Source organism: Heterocephalus glaber, unplaced genomic scaffold (genome assembly GCF_053883595.1).
Source record: "Heterocephalus glaber isolate CG9 unplaced genomic scaffold, H.glaber_assembly_v1.0 deba00001600, whole genome shotgun sequence".
In the NCBI taxonomy this organism is placed as follows: Eukaryota; Metazoa; Chordata; class Mammalia; order Rodentia; family Bathyergidae; genus Heterocephalus; species Heterocephalus glaber.
The window spans coordinates 43890644-43912746 of record NW_028258372.1 but is presented as its reverse complement, the minus strand read 5'-3'; the positions used below and the strand labels follow the sequence as shown (position 1 = coordinate 43912746).

The 22103-nt window shown below is 44.8% G+C and overlaps 1 long non-coding RNA gene across 1 annotated transcript in view; it reads left to right on the top strand.

Moving 5' to 3' along the window:
- LOC101718632 (uncharacterized) overlaps positions 1–19196 on the top strand; it is a 59931-nt gene extending 40735 nt beyond the window's left edge. The window contains exon 4 of the long non-coding RNA XR_015444269.1: positions 10315–19196. This is a non-coding gene — a long non-coding RNA (uncharacterized LOC101718632). The remainder of the gene's footprint in view (positions 1–10314) is intronic.
- The last annotated feature ends 2907 nt before the right edge of the window (positions 19197–22103 follow it).

Sequence of the window (22103 nt, the reverse complement as noted above, 5' to 3'; positions counted from 1 at the left end):
TCTCTCTCTCTCTCTCTCTTTCATTTGCTTCATGCTTCTCTTTCTTGGTATCGGTTTTGAGATGCTGGGACAAAATATATGGAAAGATGACAGCTTTCTATCCATCTTTATCACAGGCAGTAGTCACAGTGTTCAGTTGATAAGATTTATGAAGGTTTTGTCAAAAAGAATGTTTTTCAACTATATCTTTTTATTAGTAGAAGGTTATAGGCTGTGGGTTCTTTTGTTTCGAGGCCCCAAATTTCTGATTTCCTTTCATTCTAATTTCTTCTTTCTCATTCTAATACAAAAAAAAAAAACATTTGTGCCCTTAGAGTATCACTTTTTCATAATAATTTCCCAATGACAAGCCATCATAATAATTTCTGATTTAGCTATTTTCCTTGGGAACACTGGCTCAGTAGGTGTGTAATCATACTTCTATATTTTATCAAATGTTTTCTTTAAGGCGTTGCTTCTAAAGAACATAGCCACTTGTACTGCAAGTACTATCATTCTCTGGCATATTCCCCAGACTGCCAAGTAAGTGTCACATGTTTCAGCTCTTTCATCCAGTCATACCCCAATCCTGACAGCAATTTTCCTATTTGCTAATCGAGTCTTGCTTCTGTCAGGGAGAAACTTGAAATCTCAGTGATTAATGAATATTTATTTATTTATTTTCTCCCAAATTCCAAGCTTTGGTGACCGGAGGGCTCCTGTCTGCAGTCATACTGGGAGCCGGGCTGAGGAGTCTCTACCCTCTTATGCACAACATTTCCAGGGTCATTGTCATGGGCTACAGACTGAGGAGGAGAGAACACGAATGATTTTGATGCAGATGTTTATAAGCTGGCTTTAAAAGTAGGTGGTGTTGATGGAGAGGGTTTGAGGGAAAATGGGTTTGAGGACTGGCAGTCTTGATGTGGGTTAAGAGCATAAATGTAAACAAAAAAGTGACGTGGGACATAGGAAGTTATGGCCAGAGGGAGATTTTTATTTCATAGGTGGGATAGATCCAGATGACAGCAAAATACAACTTCTGGTTGAGAGTGGGTTGCTGCACCAGGCTATGGTGTCTTTGCTCTAGAAGTTACCTCCTCATGATTCCAGTTCCCAGGTAGGATCTTGGTACATGGGTTAATAGTCACTCCCAGAGTCCAAATAATTCGTTTGCATCTCAGTTCATTGCTCACCCTGCTTTTAATTCTTGACATATTTTCCTCTCAATATCACTATTCATCTCTAAAGTAGCATTAGAATCTCTCCTCCTCCATAAGAAGTCACTTTGATAATGAAGCACTAGTATCCATGAAGTGCTCAACCATCGCACTCCACAGTGAAGAGCCATTTTAAATCTGAATTCATCTCTGTTGTTCTTAACTTTGCTTTCACCATTTCTCATCTCCACCTCTACCCCTTTCCTTCCCTAAATCTGTGAAGCTGAACGATATTCAACACACACAATGCGATGCTATAACATCAGCCTTCCCTCCCAATTCATCACACAACCGTTAGATGGGAATTTCATTGAAACTACGTTACGTATCCAATTTCAGAGGTAGTAGCTTAGTCTAAAGTGGTTCCATTTCACTAAATTTCTCTTGAGAATAACCACCAAAAAAGGTTTTTGTAACAGAAAGTTTTGTCCCATGGTGGCAGAAGATCACCCCGTTACCGTCACTCTGGGCAGGTCGGGTGTCATTTTCTTTTTCTTTATATATCCTTTTATTGGTACGTTTTAGGTGTACAATATAATGACATTCACCATTGGAAATTTGCACCTTCACATAATCTCTCTTGGTTCTTACATTTTCTCCCTTCCCCAGCCCTCCCATCCACCCCTCCATCCCTCCCTATTTACAGACACTTTGTTTGCTTTTTTTCATTTTCTCATATTAATTCCATTCTCTTCGTTCCTTTCCCCTACCGGGTGTCATTTCTAATGGCAATCTCCATGCCCCTCTTCTCCTCTGCCCAGAAATCCCCCATTGTCTCTGCAGCCTTTCCACTCCATGTGGGGGCCACAGAACCACAGCATCACCCCCAAGGGGACAGAAATGCAGTTGCAGCCCCATCCAAACCACTGCATCCAAATCTGCATTTTCAAAAGATCTGATGCATTACAGGGTTTGCAAAGCAGCAGTCCACAACAAAGAGATGAACTTTCCATCCTTTTGCCTGAAGGAAGGGGTGCACCTTAAAGCGTCCTGCTGGGTGGTAGGTCAAGCACAGTGAGGATTCGCCCTTCCACCTAGAGACACAGAGCTTAAATTCTGTGGCTGCCTCATGCTAGTAGCTTGAAGTTCAGGAATGAGGGACATAATAGGAGATGGCAGCTGGAGCCTCAGAGAAGTTTCTATCTCCTCACCAGGTTTGGAGAGCAGTTGTGAAATTTTTCTCTGTTGATTGCCTAAGGAAATTGCTAATTTCCCCCATGTAAGCTCACTGCTACCCCGGAAAAGGAGAAATATACAAAACAGGCCGGAAGAGAATGCCATGGGATTGTGTGTGTGTGTGTGTGTGTGTGTGTGTGTGACTCTAAGGTCAGTCCCATCTGGAGAGAAGTCTAGTAAAAGAAATCAGTTAGGCTAGGTAGTCATGGCCTCATATTTAGAGATACAGGAAATTAGAGATTATGGTCAGAAGTAGATAGTTGTTTTATGGAACTTGTTCTTGAAGCTGTGTTAGTATAGCAACTGCATGTTCTTTCCTATGGTGTTGGATCGAGAGTACAGTAGAGGTGAAGCCTACCTTGAAATCACCTGGTTGGAAAGCAAGCGCCTACTGAATGACCCTTATTAAACACATTCTCTCCTACAGAGGTCACTTGTGATTTGAGGTTGGAAGCCTCCTCCATCAGAGCTCAAAACACTAACTGTAGTTTTGTTTTGTCAGATTTGCATTTATTGTCTCCATTAATAATCTGGAACATTAGCCCAGAATCAGAGAGACGATCCACAATTCATAAGATTTCTTAACATTTCTGACTGTTCAAGGTTTACCTGAACTTCTCCTACGGTCCACCTTGGTGATCAAAAAAAAAATTAAATTTAAACCCCCAGCAAATGTAATGGTAACCAAATAATCAAGGTTGACAACACCATCAGTAAGATAAATTGATATCACTCATTGATATCATGAATTAACACAAAATCACATTTGTGGCATTCTTGCCAAAATATATAATCTTATGCAAATTGAGGGACATCTACAAAAAATGGTATGCACAAAAGTCAAGGTATGAAAACAAGTCTTGGAGGATCTGTCTCAGATTGAAGGAGACAACTAAAACCAACGTAGCATATTAGATTGGGCCGGTCTTACAATAGAAAAGGACATTAGTGAAAACAAAGCTAAAATTTTAAGATCCATAGTGTAGTTTCTAGTACAGGTATCAGTTTCCTGGTTTTGATAGTCATGCTATGATTATGTAAGATGTTAACATCAGGGACAGGAATGAAGAGTATAAAGGCACTTTCTGTACTATTTTTGGAACTTTTCTGTAAGTGTAAGATTATTTCAAAGTCAAGCTTTTTAAAAAAATCTTCAGGTTCTTTTACATTTGTTTTTGGAGGAAGCTAGAAAAAAATGAATCCTAATTTTCTTCCAGTCTTGGAAAAAAATCTTAGAGAAGATAGGAAAACAGATTAAGATCCTGGAGCCTATGGCAAGAAGAAGAGGGAAGTCTCCCAGTTCACACACATGAGAGACAACGCCTGCACACTCGCTGTTATAACCCGAATTGTGTCCCTGCAGGTTTGCGCGTGGAAGCCTCACACCGTCCTCCCTTAGAATCTGTCTGTATTTGGAGTCAGTCCCTCTTAAAGAGATGATTCTGTCACACTGAGGCACTCAGAGAGGGCCTGGATCCACTTTGACCAATGTCCTTATAGAAAGGGGAAATTTGGAGCCACTGTGCAACAGCAGGGGTCAGGGCTGCAAGACAGAAGAAGGACACAGCGCGATGCCCACTTCCAAGCGGGAGACACATCTCCTGGGAAATCAAACCTGTTCACACCTTGATCTGGAACTGCTAGCCTGCGAGTTGCTTTGCTCAGCCCACCCAGTGTGGGTATTTCAGAGCAGAAGCATTAGACAATAAATACAATCATATAGACTTTAAATAAATCTATGCTCAATCTGGCCTTGTCGGCTTCCTCTAAACAAGTCATTGTATTTTCTGCCTTCACGCCTGCCTACACTTCTTGCCCAAATATCAGGCTATCTTTATATCATTTAAGGTCTACCTCAAGTTTCTCACCTAGAAGATGCTCCACTCAGTTTTAGACATGTAACCCTTGGAATTCTTTCAATTTTTTTTTTTTTTTTTTGGTACTGGGGATTGAATTCAGGGCCTTGCACTTGCGAGCCAGGTGTGGTGCCACTGAGCTAAATCCCTGGCCCTGGAATTATTTTTAAAATGTAAGCTATTGTGTTTTAAGGAGGATTTGGACCAACTACAGGTATGTCCAACCAAATTAACCTGGATTAGGAATGGTCTATGAATCACGTCCTGCTGGAAACGGTGGTAGAATCCAGGTTTGCTAAGATTGAAAAAGGAATCAGGAAGAATAGGATGGAAACCTTTCAACAGTTTAGGGCTGCTAGTAGAAAAAAAATAGGTTTATTTCATTTATTTGTAGAAAGTGAAATGGAACCAGCTGGGTTTTAGTTAGAAAGAACACATTTTGTACCAACATAAAAAAATATTTTTAAACAATGGTCACTACAGATGTTCCTTGTTTAGTGACCCGCCTGCATAGTGACCACTCCACTCAGACTTAGGACCTGCATTCAGACCTGTGACACAGGAATGTAAGCTGCAGTGCCGCCTTACGGTGGCTTCTTCTACTGTACTTTTGTGCTAATTGTGATGTGCAGCACTGTAGTTTTATGTCCTGTTATACATTACAGTGTTGCGTGGAAGACCTATGCAAATGAAAGCAGAGTCATCAGGTTGGACTTTCCTTTGACCACTTCTCTGTTCTGCGTATTGTAATGTGCATACTATGTGCAGCTCCTCATTTGGCTATCAGCTCACTCAACGACCTAACCAAAGGAACAGAGCTTGATCATTAAGCACGGAGTGTCTGTATTCAAAAGGAGAATAGTCTGGCTTGAGAAGTAGTGAGCTCTCAGTCACCAAAGGCATTCAATCATTGAAAGAGGGCCAGTTGCCAGGAAGTCTACAGATCGGGTCCTTCGCTGGGGGAAGAGTGGGATATACAGAAACTTTAGAGTTGTAGCTGTAAAAGGCTTCAAGAAGCCTAAAGGCACCCCGGAGAGTGAGTAGATTCAGGATTTCTGGGGCACTATACAGGAATTAGCAGGGCTTTGCCTGTGAGTGAGAGGTCATTCAAGAGTCCTGCGTCCGTGCTCCCACCGTGAGCTGGTTTGGCTGGGCTGGACAGGGGCCCGGGAGATATATTTAAATATCTGCTCCCCAAATGTCAGAGTGCAGCCAAGGTTAAGATCTGTGTTCTAGTTAAATGTTTAGCAGTGCTGTTCTCTAGCCTCACTCAGCTCCTTATAATTTCTAGCAGTTCTCAGAATATAGACTCTATATCGGAGCTCCTGACAAAGAGGATGACATACTTCTGGAGAATGCCAACACCAAATCACCAAAGAGTTATGGGCCCCTCAGAGACTTTTCCTCTGTCTACGCTTGTCAGAGAGCAATCTTCACCCTCCAAGGTGCAGATATGTGGACGGGACGTCACACTACATAGAACAGTTTTCTCCAATTCCCAAAGGCAGTCAGTAATGATTCCAGCGACTGCCAAATGTTTACCATACATCTATCATCCTGCACAGGCGGTGGGAGCCCAGAGTAGAGTCACTTTGTGTGAGGAGAGTGTGGAAGGAAACAACAAGAGTTTCTGTGGAATATTTTTTATCAGTTTCAACAGAGCTATCATGTGGGTGGATTAAAATAGTTACAGAGACAAAAATAGCCACTAACATTTATGGAACAGATGCCTGATAATGTTCTAAGTAAGCACATTGCAATGAGGTTGCAGTCAGGGTTTATTGCAGGGGAATGGATTTGATATAGGACGCATAAATTTATACCAGTATCTTGTAATATTCGCCCCAAAAGTCAAATGCAGAAGAGTGCAAGAGACCCTTCCATGTGCTAGAGACCTGAGGAATCCAGCTGAGGGCCTGGAGCCCACGGCAGTGTCTTGTGCTTGTCCCTATCAAGGATCTGCACCAGCAAGCCCCCAAGGCCAGTGGTGGAGGCTAGAAAGCCTGCTCTGGCAGGGAGAGGGGTCTGGGCCATCAGGCTGTGGGGTCTGCGCTGGGGCCAGGAAGCAGCGCTGAAGGTGAAGACCAGAGCGCCCCTGAGGAGAACTGCAGCTATTCCTGGGGACAGTGAGGACCTGAGCTCCTCTGACATGAGAATAGCCGAGTTCGTATCAGGAAAACCAGCCCTGGCAAGCTTCTCCAGGAAAATCAGCAGCATGCGATCTTCCCCTCCCTTTCTCCTCTACATAGTTGACAGCAATCCTCGGGTGGGTCTTCCATGTCCAGAACCACACTGGTTCAGTTCAGCCGGGCATTCCCACTCTAGTTGACCAGCAGTTAATCCACCACAGTGACCAAAGTGGTGAAGGAGGTGCTACTGTCTCAGTTATGCAGATCTAGAATTGAGACACCTAGAGAGGTTCAGTGAATTTCAGCATTGTGTAAAAGCTCCCATTCTTACTTCTTACCCCATCCCACCTCATCGGAGCATCTAGTCTGGTGTCATCAAAAGATAACCCAGTCCAATAGGTCGAGTCCAGTCCAACTGTTTTGCTGTTTAGTCCATTTTTCATTATTATGATGAAATACCTGAAGCTGAGTATTTTATAAGGAAAAGAGGTCCATTTATCTTACAATCTGCAGATTCAAGGAACTGCGCCAGTTAGTGGCTCTTTGGCTGAGTGCTGTGATTCAGATGTAGAATGTTGCACGGAAGTTCCATGTGTTCAGAGGTGGGGTTCTTGGGAGGAGACTGGATCGTGGGAGCCCTGCGCTCAGCTGTAGACTGATGGCTGATGAGTTCATAGCTGAGTGTGCTGTTGGGAGGTGTGGCCTGGTTGGAAGAGGTTTGTCCCTGGCTACGCACCTTGGGAGCCTGTGGCTTTCTCCCCAGCTGCTCCCTGCTCTCTGCTTCCCGGCTGCTGTGAGGTGAGCAGCTTTCCTCTGCCAGGCCTTTCCTCCATGCAGTTTCTGCCCTGGCACCAGATAAGCTGAGTGCTCTAATGCTTCCCTGGACTGAATCCCCTGAGCCATGAGCCAAATCAAACCTCTGCTCCTTCTAGGGTGGGTGCCAGGAGTGGGAGGCTGGTAAGGAGCAGCTCATGAGCACACCGCCAGACCCCAGGGCAGCACAGGGCCTCACCCTCGAGTTTCTGGGTGTGGGGGGGCGGGGCGGGGGTGCCAGCCTCTCCCTCTTCTTAGGAGCTACCAGGTGTCACTCAGAGCCTCCACCCCGATGGCCTGGTCTACCTTGATCACCTCCCAGTAGCTTCTCTTCTGAACACTGGAGTCAGATGAAGTTTCCACCTCTTCCTTTTTCACAGTAGGGATGATGAACCCTTGGACACTCATGACTAAACCTAGGCAGATGCTTAGCCGGGAAATGTGACAGAGATCTGTCCAACAGGGCTGGGGGGCAGCCACCTCGAGGCTAAGCGGACTGGTCACCTGGTCACCTGGTCAGTCACCTGGTAGCCTGTTCACCCGGAATGCATTTCCCTGAGGTCCGCACACGGATGCTGCAGCTGAGCGCGAGATACCGCATTGTGTATGCACTGTGCTCACCACACAACTAGCTCCTTTCTCACCTGTAAGTGGACTTAGGTCAGTGAGCCAAAGCAAAACACAACTTACAGCAGCACTCAGTCTCCTCTGTACATAGTTTGATTTTTGTCTCATGTCACTAAGGCCTTGTTACCTAAATATCTACATTGTGTCAACTTTAACCTTTGCTAGCTGCCACTCTCTACTTACTGACTTCCTTTTATACCTCTCTATCCCATACTTAAAAACAAAACAGACAAACTAGCCCTGGGAATGTTATTTTGTGGTCAACACATTTGTTTGAGTTCATGTATCAGATTGTCTAGTGGCAGTTAAATATTTCTCAACTGAGACTAGCCCATGTTTCTGTATATAAAGATCCAATATAGTTAGTTCTTCCCAAACGAACTCATAAAGTTAGCACTGGTCTTATCAAAATTCTTTTTAGTTAGATCAAATGATTTTAATGCCTTTCTAGAAGAACTAATGGAAATACACTTGTTATTTTTATTTATTTGTTTTATTTTAATGAATGAATTCCTGCAGAACTGGGGATTGAACTCAGGGCATTTTTCCTCAGCTACATCCCAGCCACTTTTTTCTTTAAATTTTTGAGACAGAGTCTCACTAAGTTGCTAAATTCCCCAGACTGGGCTTGAATTTGCAATCCTCCTGTCTCAGCCTCCCGTAGTGCTGGGATTATGGTCTATGCCACTCTATCCAGCTCACTTGAGTTATTTTTGAGGAAGAGTAAGGCTTATACTAGCTGACATCTAAAATTATTATATAATTTAATAAGTAAGCAGTACAATAATAGCATGGGAATAAAAAAATCAATGAAAAGGCTACTTCATTTCTTACTTTATTTTAGACTTTAGTGTCTTCAAAATTTTATTTGGAAGGGAATTTGACTCCTTGGAAACTTGAAATTAGAAGGGTAAAATCAAATTAGGGCTACCTAAATGCTGTTGCTATTTTATCATTGGAGCCAGTTCTATGTTGATATCGGAACATCTTGTTGTATTTAACCTCCTGGCAGCACCTCTGTTAGTGTATGTTGGACGATCTAAATGGACACAATCTGGGAAAGGAAATAGCACAAGGTTTTAACTCCAGTCGGGTGGGAGACTTCCTCTTGATTTGTTTAGTGTTCTGCTTTCATGCACTTCGGAGCCTTCTGAAAGCAAACTCTAAACTCCATCCAGGAGGGAGACTCAGAAGAGCAATAGACTGGATGAAGTGCAGTCCACCCCTTCTGAGAGCACGGCAGGCATCCGGGATGGCTGTGCCCTGGGGTCACAGACTACAGCTGAGTGACCTGCAAACTGCCCAGGTACCCCTGCTGTCCACAGGGCTCCTTCGTGTTCCTTCTGGAGTGACCGTGTAACTGTGGTGGACCTCTCACTCATTCTGCCATGGGAAAGAGGGGCCAATGGGCTGGATTAGGACATTTTGGGGGGAAAACCAAGCTTACTAGCTCAGCATTCCTTTTTTAAATATCTAGTACCCGTTACTTGCAGGAGCTCGAGTTTTCCTGGGCACCTCCATGCTGTAAGTCTTTGGACAGCAGTGCCCAGGGAGAGGACTTGCTGGGGACTAGGGTTAATGATGGGTCCAGTTAGCAGGCCCAGGTGGCTCTCCCACGAAGCTACAACTGCAAATGCACCCACTAGCAATCATAACAGTAATGCTTTGACCTCCAAATGCCCTACTGATTCTCAGTTCCCAATTTATTTAGAGCCCAAGTAGGCAAGAGGGCACTGGGTAAGTACCCCTCAAACCCTCACAGTAGTGTTTCATAGAGGTGGCTTCTTCCCTTCAGATTAGATGCTCACTGTGTGTTCCACAGAACATTAATTTCTTTCATGTTAACAGATGCTGTTTGTAAAAGGATTACATGGTTAGGTGCATAATTCTAGGTAAAGCAAGATAAAATAGGTATCTTTCCTGCAGGAGTTCTTAAAGACTTTAAATAGAAATATGATCTGTGAATCTTAATGAGGAAATAGATTATGCAGCATTTCTGAATTATACATATTTCTAAAAGGACTTTAAAAAAATTTTACAGACTCCTGAAGTATCAGTATCTCATGGATCACCTATAGGTCAATATCAAATAAATTCAGAAATAGTGTTGGGTTAATTGGCAGTTTTTAAGGAAAAAAAATAGGAAAAAACCTACCTGTGCAGCACACAAAACTAAATAAGAACCAAGATATATCATGCAAAAGTACAAATTCCCAGTGATGAATGTAGTCATATTGTATACCTAAAATGTACCAATAAACTTAATGAATAAAAAAATTACAAATGAATTTTAAAAAGTAAAAAATATAAAGTATTCTAAAATTTCCGAAGAGAAACATTTCTTTCAAACATAGCAAAGTCAGACCCATTACAGAATAATAGATTTAACTTATCTAATATTAAACTTTTATATAAAGAACAGCAGCAAAATGTACTGTGGGGAGGACAAGTAACAAGCAGAGATACATTCTCAGTGCTACGTGATAATGGTTTAATATGTTCAATATATCACAGCTCTCACAAATGAACAAGGCAAAGATGGATATTGGAGAGCGAAGTGAGAGAAGGGTAGGAGAGACTGTTCTTTCCCGAAGCATGACTAATAACGATTGCACGAGGCCATGTGTGATCTCACTGGTTGGCAAAACTGCAAACAACAATAACGGTAAGATTTTCTTATTTTATTGTTTATTAACTTTTGAATTAATCATAAACCACTTCTTACACTGTTCACTGTGGCAACATAAATTGATAATTATAACTTTTCTGCTGAGCAACCTAAAAATATGCTCAAAGTTCTTAAAAATGTACATAATTTTTGACTGAGCAATTCAACCTATAGACATTTATACAAGGCAGTGATCACTGGTGCTTCAGGGGATTTACATTTAAGCATATTTAAGCATTTAAGGTATTTAAGCATAGCTACTTTATCATTGCTCACCATAACCAAAGTGGAAATATCCATAATGCACTATAATAAATACGACAAATTCATGAGCTAGAATACTATGCGGTCATTAAAAATTATATTGTACAAGAATATTTAATAATCTGGGGAGATAATATAGTAATAAGTCCATAAATACAGTATAATCACATTTCATTATAAAATAAGTACAGTAAAAACAGCTATGCACTAAAATATAAGTGATTATATCTGGGTAGGTGGGATCAAAGGCAATTTTTTCTTCTTAATTTTTTGCCATATTGTACAGTTTTTTCTGCAATTAAAATCCATTGTTTTTGGCAATTAAGGAAAATAAAAACTAAATTATAAAAAGATTAGACAAGTAAAGGTTGTATTTTCCAAAGAGCAAATCTGTACGCATACTTTATTAAAACATCATAATTACTGAAACATTTGCCTAATGAGTTGTTTTATGTTTTTTGTTGTTGTTGTTGCTGTTGTTTGTGTCTGGAATGGAACTCAGGACCTTGTGCTTGCCAGGCAGATGTGGCACCACTGAGCTACATTGCTGGCCCGTTGCCTACTGGGTTTTAAATGATATGGATGGTGACTCCACTGCACTGTTTGGAGGCCAAAGTAATAAAAACCGATGTCATTTATAATACAATTTCTTTCATCAAATACCCATGGATTGTATGATCCAAATGTCATGCAGGCCATGAAAGTTACCCCTCTTCAGGTTATGACCAAAAGTCAGTATCCTAAGCAAACCATTGTGTGATGCTATCACAGGTTTTTCCAACTCAGACTTCTCAAGTAATCCATGAAGTCCAAATTTTACAGTCAACTCAGCTGGAAGAAGCATCAGTCCCCGAGCTGCATCTGAAGTTTACTCAGAACCTGAAGAGAAGGAGTCAGTGGGGAGGAAAAGGAAACTGTCCCACTTAGACATCTCATATAACATAACAGAGAGGGCAAGACTCTTGGGTCTCTGGGTGGCCTGAAAAGGGTGGTGTCAGATCCAAACTGGAAAAACTGCTTCTCTGGTTCGGGCTCCTAGTCTTCTGTCGTGCTCAGTGAGACCATGCCATTTAAAACTAAATTTTTCCGACCTCCATGTCTGTTAAGGCACATCTGCAGAATTAAATTCCATCCACCTACAAGGATGCTTTCAAAGGCTCAGAGTCAATTCTTCAATCATTCCGCTTTCTTAGCTGTGATTAAAAAGATGTGTCCCCTAATTAAGCTAATGAGAAATTGTTAATTGGCACACAGCCCCCTCTGAGCACTCTTGTTAATGTCACTGTCACTTTGACAGGAGAAAGGATCAAAACCAAGGGCAGAGAGTCTTTAAGTGACTTCAATATTGAACTTAAGGACGGGGTTTCATTTGGGAAGAGAGGACTACCCGTTCCAGGGCCTGTGTGGAAAAATAAGGAATGCAACTTCTCTGCTAATTTCTTAAGAAAGCAGAAGGAAGAGATGCAATAGGGCAGAAGTTGATTTCTTTTACTCTTCCCCACAGAAATAACAGCATCTAGCCATCTCGTGAGTTTCCAGGGTAATGATGCCTCTGTATGGTAAGGCGCAGCAAAGTGGAGATGCACGCCTGCTGGAGAAACAGCAGGAAGGGCTGCCCAGTGGGCCCATCTCTGGGTCTCCAGTCAGCGATACCCTCTTCCTTCAGCCCAGGCTCCTTGTAGTGGGGAGGGATCTGCTTTGCCAGAGGAAGCACATGTTTCACTCAGATTACTTTTCATATCTTTCTCTGATGTCTACTTTGGGAAAACTAGAATTTTTGAATTGCCTAGCTTGTCTCTAGTTTTTCTTGTGAATCTCTGCAAACACAATTAACTCATCTCCAAAGTCTCAGAACCTTCTGGACGTGAACCAATGTCCCCCACGAGGAGACTGGTCCTGGGCTCATGGAAAGCCGTCAGTGGAGTCTTCAGCCTGACAGCAGACCCCACTGAGGGTGGAGAGATCAGAACTCATGCCTCCTTCAGAGCAGCTAGCTGCAGGAAACGGAGCCCTCTACCTTAAGTCAATCCAAATGCCAACCTTGTTCAATCCTTTCTTGAAGGGCCAAATCTGCAAGTCAGGGTGACATGGGTCATCAGGAGAGCTCTGAAAATGCTCAAGAGAACTAAGTGCATGTGGCAGAGTTCTGGTACTCACATCTGTCTGCAAGTCCACTAATTTCTGAAGCACTGATGAGGGCTGGGCGTGGAGCAGGCCTGCAGAGCTGGAACCCTTTCTCAGGCTTTGGATTGAATTAACGCTCTGTACTAATGCGGCTCCTCCCAGAGGGAAAAGACCACTTTACAGTTAGAAAAGTGCCGGCCACTGCTGCAGCCTCCCAGAAGGCACTGCAGCAGGCTGCTGCCCTGACTTGGTGGGGGGCTGGTGACAACTTGGGCCACGGTGCCTACGAATGGCTTGGTGAGACCAGGGGAAGCCTTCTGGACAGAACGCTTTTAGGACCAGGAGCCAGGAATAGGCGACACGGCCATGTGAGGGCAGAGGGCAGTGTCTTTCCTCCAGCAACCCCCGGCACCACGTTCTCCTTCCCAACGCTGATTGCATCCGAGGCTGAGAGCCCGGGGGTCCGGGACTTTGCCTGAGCCGGGCTGCCTTAGTGCTCTTCTGACCTCCGTGTAATGAATCCCACCCCACCCGCACCGAGACTCGCCTCGGCCCTGCCCACTCCCCACACTCCTCGCAGGAGGGCACGAGCCCCTCCCCCAGGCTCCCCCTGCTGCGGACACGGTGGGGGGCTTCTGCTGTCCTGATGCACTCTGCACTCCCGCTCTGCCCAGCCGCGCCCACTCCCGCAGCTCCGCCTTCCTCACAGCGGCCTCCGCTGTCTTCCTCTTCCACTCGGTAACTTCGTCCAGGTTCTCAGCCCAGCAGCCACCTCCAGGGCTGCAGCTCCAACCCACGAGCGAGCAGGCGCCACCAAGCGCACCAGCTCCCGCTGCCCGCCGGAGGCGGCTGTGGCCAGGCCAAGGTGGCCCCGCGGGGGTCGGGACAGTGCCGTCCACTCCCGTGCCGCCGTCGCCGGGATGCGGGCTGTTGCGTGTCCTTGCCCGTGCCTGTTTTCCTCCCACTGTCTTCCCTGTCCATGAAATCCAGGGGACTGCTAAGGACACATTTCCCCACGGTTACAGAACAAAACAACAACGAATTGCAGCGAGAACCACATCTGTCATCTTTGGGGATTCATTTGCAGTCATTTTACTGTTTCTTACCAGAGGAACAGGGAGAGTTGGGCAGATGTTCATGACAGTGTTTTGTAAACTCTAAACTGCTTGGTAAATAGGCCAAAATCCGCTGACAGTGTAAGAACAGTCCATTTTCAAAGCAAGAGGGAAAGTGATGATTTCAGTGTATGGGGATTCTGCTAGTTCAGGTCCGAGTGCAGTCCTCCCAGTGCTAGTGTGTCACACTCAGCCAGTGACCCGGGCTTGGTGTCTGCACAGGTCTGGCTGGGCAAAGAGGCAGAGCTGCCGGGAGCAATACACAATTTATCCCTTTACCTTTCAAAACAAAGAGACAGGGTATTGCGATCGGTTCTAGCTAAATTCAATTATGGACACTTGTTTTTATCTATCTTTTGAAGTAATGAAGATCCCACCTCTCCCACTGAATCTGTTTCAAACTTAACTGAGTGTTGCCTATTTCCATGAGTGTCTTTAGTCCCTTTAGCAGGTCTCTCCCTTGAGGATTCTGATGTCCAGGCTCTACGTCTCTGCCTCCACCCTGTTGAAGAACTCTCCGCTTCCCAGTACCATGACAGACACCTTCAGCTGCCGCTTCTGACATCAGCACTCTCGGGCCCACTCTGAGGACCCTGCAGTGATGAGAAGAGTAGAAAGGAGGCGCAGAGGAGCAGAGCTCCGGACAGTGCCGCACAGCCAAGGGGCATCTCTCCCTAACCACTCAGCACATGAGTGACAGCCAGGCTGTCTCTGTTCTCTCTCAGTCCACCTTCCCGAGGTCGAGGCTGGTGGCCGGCTGGTGCTCCTGCGCGTGCTCCCCAAATCGCTCTGCCCTGACCAGTGCCCGTCCACATCCAGGTGCAGCCAGGTCCTGGGGCCCACAGGAATCTGCCTCCAATGCGGAAGGAAACTTCCTGTAATTTTAATGAATTTCTACTCCTGAGTGCACATATGTAATACACTCTTTCCAGAAACATTGATGGAGCATTTATTATGTACGAGGCTCTGTTCAGAGATCCGAGGGCACAGCTGTGAACAAAACAAGTGCACGTCCCTGCCTCGTGGGAAGTACTGGTTGGCGGAACAGGATGAGCACAATAAACCGTGCGCTGGAAATCAGTGTGGTGGGGAAAGTGAAGTAGGGAGGCTGGGGTACACAGGCGAGTGTGGTCCTGTCATTCCGGAGGGACAGCTCCCGACAGCGCCAGTCGCCGAGCTGACTCATGCAGGACAGTTACAAAATGAACGCTGCTTTGTAAAGAGTAAGTGGCAGGATGGACTGGGGGTTGCAGGTGAAGGGAAGAGCTGGGAGACACCGTGAGGACTTCCACAGTAATGCAGGGGAGAGGCGAAGAACACACCAGGAACATATGTCCAGAACATACCAGGTGTTGAAAGGGGACTTGCTGAAAGTAGACTGGCTTTGAATACATTTTGAAGATGGAGCCAAAAAGATTCACTGATGCCTTGGATGTGAGGTGTCAGAGCGAGAGAACAACTCCTTTGCTCCCTCTCCCGAGGCCCAGGGTGTCCAGGAGACCTGCTAGTTCCGGGTAGATCCTGCGTGGCAGGCGACGGCCTCGCTTGCTTCCTCAGCCCCTACTTGTTGCAGAGTCAGACTCAGCTCACAGTCTTCCAAGCTCAGACAGAGCATGGAACTTAGATGACAAGTCACTGGATATAAATAAACAAGTTAAATGAGGACTCATGCTGGATCACCTTCCTTCTGAAGCCTAAAACACTGTGCCTTCCTAGCCAGTGCCAGCCAGTTTACAGAAAGGATCCTCACGCTTAGCTTCCATATGACTGTATAAACAGCAGGCCTGAGAAATAACCCTACCATGCTCTTTACCCTTTTCCACTCTTCCTAGGAACCCTGACTTATTCATTTCTTTTTTTAAGGCACAAGTGTTTTTGAACGTCCCTGCACAAAGCAGAAAATAGTTTTATTAAAGCACTCCTAAAGGTAGCTAAGTTTAATGAAAGACAGTTGGGGGAGAGGGCACCACAGGCTTCCAGAGCAGCGCATTGTGTTTTGAGCAGCTCTGTTTGCCCCGCTCCCTGCCTGAGCAGCCATCCCTGCAGCAGTTTTGCTGGCATCAGCAACTTTCCGGCTCGTCTTTCTTTCTCACAGGTAGTTTTCAGAGCTCATTTTGACCTGTTTGGGGGAGATGCCAGCGCTTGACTGGAGCGGGGCCTCCACAGCAATCTAGAGCTCTGTCCTGGCCAGTTCGGCTGCGATCTGCTGAGTGATAGGCAAGGGCGGAGGGTTGGCATGGGGCGGATGAAGCAAGTGCTTCCCAGAGCTGTCGGTTGCTCGTGCACGAATTCTCTGCTGGGAAAGTCAGTTTTGGAGCTCCGATCTGGGGGAGATGGGCAAGTTCCCTTTCTGTGTCCAGATAAAATGCGGCACTTCTTGGGAGTAATACCAAGCCTTGAAATTAGCTTCCCATGTCTTCTATTGTAAAATGAGAAGATGGCATTTCTTCCTGGCTGGAAGATAGCACAAGTGACTGTAAGGAAGGTCCTCAGCAGAAGGTGGGCTCTCCAGAACGGGCAATCAAGGCAGGTACCACACCTCTCCTGTCCTCCCCAACTTCCTCTATTCAATGAGGGTGGATATGTACAGTCTTCGAGAGGGTAGCCACCACCCCACTGCACTACAGTGATTCCCACAACGGAAGGGGACAGACAGGGCAGTCCCAGCTGAGAGATGTGACCTTTTTCTCTGCGAAGTAAAGATTTTACAAAGCATTTGGAAGGGGGAGAGAGAAGGGGAGACAATCAGATTTCTGCAGCACTTCAGCAGCTGTAAGCTTATGCTTATGAATAGAGGCTGCAGTTGCAAAGCCACCACCACTGGCCCAGCAAAGGCCATTTGACAGCCCTGTGCGGGAGGGGCCTGTGGAAGTAATACAGCTTGTATTTAAATGGTGAGCAATGGAATCCAGAGGTTGTCCCCAGAGTTGAAATGGAATACGAGGTTCTCACTTTCATTCTGTCATAAGCCACAGTGCACTGCTGATGTGGTTTATTAAACAGCTGCCACAATCCAGACCCAGGCAGACGCGTTCACTGGGGTGTGAAGGAATTCCAGTAGAGACAGGCGCAGCAACTGGTTTCTCCATAGGCCCCCAACTGCTAGTCCCTGCCCAGCCTTGCACCCCTCTGCTGGAGGAGAACAGAAAAGGAAGGGAAAAATAAACAGCAAAGCAATAGGAAAGCGAGAAAAAGAACAGGACAAGCAAGTGACAGAGGAAGAATACTGTACATTTGTAAGAAACGTTAGTTAGTTCTTTTCCTCCCACAATGAGTTAAAAGCATCCATGGGGCTTGAGCACATCATATCGAGGGTGGAGGGGTCCTGGGAAAGGTTTGGGCAAATGGGAGAAGGCACTTGAATGCCATCCCATGGCATTTGGATGTGATCCTACAGAAAGGTGAATCCTTGAAGGATTGTAAGCAAGGAGCAAGCAGACTGACATCTCAGAAGGACTCCTCGGCTGCTGGGAGGAAGACTGATTAACAGGACACAAAATGAGCCTTTCAGATCCACCCAGTCTCGGGGGCTCAGGGGCAGAGAAATCTGTGAGAAAGACTCAACCACCCCCTGAGAGCAACAGGCACATTGGAAGACTTTCTCTTGAGCTAGATGTAATTATCTCCAGCTTTAAAATTCCTTAAGTGGCCTAGCTTTTGATTCTATTCACAGTAGACTTAACAATTTCTTATGACACTATGCTGTTTAATTGTTAATTACATCATTATTTTATTAGCCAGAAATGAGAAAAACTTAGTATGTTTTAACATTTTTGAATTCCGGAGGGAAAAGAAATTGGACTGTTAACTTTTTTCAATAAAAAGAGAAATAAAATATCTTAAACCAGCACATCCCCTGCCTTATAGTCTTTTTTTTTTTTTAGCAAGTGCTACATGATACAGTAATTGTGTAATTAGGAATAAATGGCTTTTAAGTGTGATACCTTATTTTGTTCTAAAAATGTCTGAGCATTCTGTATCCCTTTTCAATGTGCTTCATTTGAGCTAAAAAAAGAAAAAGAGGAATATAACTTTGGTATAATTGCACTAAATAAGTTTGGTGATCAAGGTTGGTTCCCACATCCCTGTCCGTCCAATCCCCCAAATAGTCCAACGTGTTTTCAGCTATGGGACAAAGTATTTCCCTCAGGCCTAGTCTGACTGGTCTGCTTTGGTTGCTGCCACTCATTTCTCCTCCTCCAGACTGATTATGGAAGGGCAGGAGGACATAGCTCATGAAAGTACACGTACAGTGGGCCTTTGAGTTATGACTGGTCTGACATACAAACAACTTGGGTTGTGACTGGAATTTTAGTTTTAACTTAAGGCCAAAGTCTTGTGTTAGGACCCAGATGCTGGCCACTTGTGCTTCCAGATGGTCTCAGATACAGATTTAACCCTTAAAGAGTTCTGGGAGGAACATGACAATATCCCTTTTCTGTGTGGGGTTAACTGAGAAATCCTGGGCCAATGTCTCGAAGGACACTGAGATCTGCCTGTGTCCAGGAGAGAGAAGGCTGTGTAGAGGAGCCTGAGCCAACTGACCAACCTGAGTTACAACCAGCCCTCATGAATGAATTGAGTTGGTAAGTGAAGGATCCCTTGTGTTGTTTTTTTCTCCTTATGATTATGAGAGTTTTGCTGCTGTGTCTTTCTTTCATCAGTGGCAGTTTTCCTGGGAGAGGACACTGGCCCCTTTCATACAGACACTTAATAAATTAGCATCCCTTTTGGATTCATGGGGAGGAAACAAGTTTACCTGCTACAGGTAGGAGGCAGAACTGGGCACAAAGCTAAGGGCAAGGTGAGCATGCGAATTACAATCTATCCAGCAAAAGTGCCAGAATTTCATTTTTTTTATTGTAAAGCATAGGTGTCCAGCCTTTTGCCTAGCCTAGGACTAGTGGATTGAAGAGGAATTGTCTTGGGCCACATATAAAATAATTAATGTATATAAGGAGCAAAACTTTCCTTATTTCTTGTACTTTTTTATAGAGAAATCTGGAAGGAATTCAGCTGTGTAGTTTGCAGTGTCTTAAATCTACCAATTATGTGAGGCAGGCATAGGAGGCAGAGTTCACACACTGAATGCTCCCCACAAAGATGCACTGCCCCTATGAAGTCTGCTCTCCAGGAACACATGACTGAGTAGTGAATGGTGTTGCTAAAAGTCACACAATAATGTTAAACGTTTATAATCTCATGGGGCCACATTGGCAGCTGCCCAGGACCATGTGGTGGATACCCCATCAGATGGGTAAGTTTCTTCACACTCTTTGGGGGACACAGGGATGCATTTTGATCCTCATCCGGTCAGTTTAGGAGGGCAGTGGCTGCACCCATTTGTCAGGGGTGATCATTGGGAACATTTTTCAGCCTGTCTGCCAGTTTTTCCATTTGAATAGCAGGAACATTAACCCTGATGGATCCATCATTCCCAGAGGTATTGGGATGAGAAAATGACATAACATATGCGAATCCACTTAGAAAGTAAAAGCAATATATAAATGCAAGGGATTCTTAGTTTTCATCACAGAGATCCATCTAGTCCTGCCACATTATGACAGCATAAGCTCTATTAGCTACATGCATTATAATAATCTATTATTGGCAGAAGCAGCCTTGGGTGGTAGCAGCTGGCCTTGACTATTAGGATAGAAAGCTCTTGGAGATATGACAGATGAATGGTGGTTGTAAAGAAAGGAGACTCGTTAGTGTGTGCTACCTGTGGAAACTGGACTCTGTTCTGTCTGAGCCCTGTGAATTCTCCAAAAAAACCTGTGTCAAAATAAGGGTAGCAGAACCATATGGAACAGAATATCAGTCTTTGTGTCTAGAGCCAGCTGCACAACTCACTGACTGAACAAGACTCTTGCATTGAAGTATTACTAGAACTCATTCTTCACTAGGCCACATTATAACATGAGTGAATTTTCCAGTTATGTTGGTGGATGCCAATAATTGTTTTAGTTTGAAATGGTACAGAAACAGAAATCTAGATCCAAATGGGATATGGACCCTTTTTCTTTTTGGTTTATCCATTCATCAATATAAATACTAAATACTGAGCATGCACCAGGCCTAGTTCCAGGCACTGAGCATAGAATGAAGAAGAAAAGTAAAGTCCTTCTCCTGCTGTGCTTTGGACTGCAGTGCAGGAGAGTGCATTCACCTTCTGAGGTGCTGTAGCAAATCCCTGCAAACTTCTGGCTTAAACAGGAACCTGCACTCTTACAGTTCTGGAGGCCAGAAGACGGAAGTCCTGGTGTTGGCAGGGCACACCCTCTCTCCGGAGGACTGAGGAGAGCTCCTTCCAGCCTCTCCCCATTTTGGTGGCTGCAGTATTCCTTGGCATGTGGCCATTTGATGCCAGTCTTCAGAGCCGCCATCTCCAATCTGACATTGCACCATATTTCCCCGGGCTTCTTTTCCATGTGTGCTCTTTCTTCCTGTGCATAGGACTGCATTTGGGATCACCTCCCCAGTTTGGAATCTTGACTCAGTCACACCTGCTAAGACACTTTGTCCATATAAAGCATGTTTGTCGAACCCTCATTCTGTCGACTGACAGTTTACGAAACAACAAACAGATCTACGATCAGTCAGATGTTGTTGAGTGCCAGAGAAGGGGAGAAGTATGGTGTACAGGGTGTCTGGGCATTCCTGCCTTAGAGAAGGCCTCACTGGATTGCGGATGGAAGCCAAAGCCTGCAGAGAAGAGCTTAGCTCTGCCCTACGAGAGCCAGAGGAGGCGCTAGTGTTATGGTGCCACTGCCTCTCACGGAGCCAGGTTTCTGGAAGCACAGCTCCTGCAACCTGGGCGGACAGTGTCTGACAGATAGACTTCCAGTCTAATTTCTCAATCTGACCACATTCCTCAGTCTGGGTGCACCTGGAGCTCCCCAGACTCCAGATTGCTTATTGGAGGAACCTCATGGAACAGCTGCGGAATCCTCAGTCCTCCGGTGCCTAGGCCAATTTTTGAATTAGAGAAGCATAAATTTGACAGTTTTGGGCCATGTAGTTCCCTTATTGGAAACTGTTACATCCTTTAAGTATTTCCAAGTAAGAGACCAAAGTTCCCCTTCTCTGCCTTCTCCCCAATCATCAATTCTCTATAGTATCATTATGAAATCAGAAACATTTTGATTTTTTTCAGCTAGATTTTAAATGAATCTTGTAAAAATACTTCTAGTTTACATTGAAGGTGATTAAAGTGCTCTCTCTCAATCCTATTGATCCTTCTTCGGGATTTAAATTAATTTCAGCATTTCTCAAAGCCACCGCTTTACTCCCAGGTAACTCCGTACCAGAGTAGAGTCTCCTAGTTATGTGACCTACGTGTGTGGTGCCTGGTGTGAAGAATGCACATTGCCAAGGCGTCCTGCACAGCTTGCTTGAGGGAGTCTATACAGTGACCCTAGGGCCTCACCTGAAGAAGGTGTGAGAAGGCTTTCCATGTACAGCCAAGATGTCTCCGTTCCCTCTACTCCTTTCAGGGCTTTGATACTTTCCACTAGAGTTCTGCCCCCAAAATATAAATATCCTCAAGAGGGCGTGTATCAGGTGCCATCAAAACGTATGGTGAATGTTTACATTTTAAAAACTGCATTACAGTAAAAGACACATTATCATTAATCCCCCTCAAAACACTCCTCCTTGCTTGAAACACACTTATCCCACTGTGCTTGCCACTTTCTGAAGTGGTTCTGGAGTCCTCTTTCGTGAGTGTCTCTAGTTTTGCTGTTGTGGCTGAGATGTCCTGAATCCATTCAAAGCATTCAACTTTCATGGTCGTTTTGACTTGGGGAAGAGCCAGAAGTCACACAGTGTCAGAGCTGGTGGACAAGAGAGAAGAACTCATGTAACGTTTTTACAAGCCTGCCTTTGGGTTAGAAGGCACACAGCGTTGGTGTTCACCATATTTTTGATCACAGCTCATTACCGGACACTTTCTGACATTTTTCAGAGCCCTATATGAGGTTTCTGGTGATATTTTGTAAATCCTGGGGGAATTGTGCACTCTTAGCTGTAAGTTACTGACTTGCGGGTTTCATTTATAGGCATCGTCTTCAGCCGGCAACACAGACCTTGTATTTAACCGCTCTGGACGGCTCTTCCGCCAATGCGAT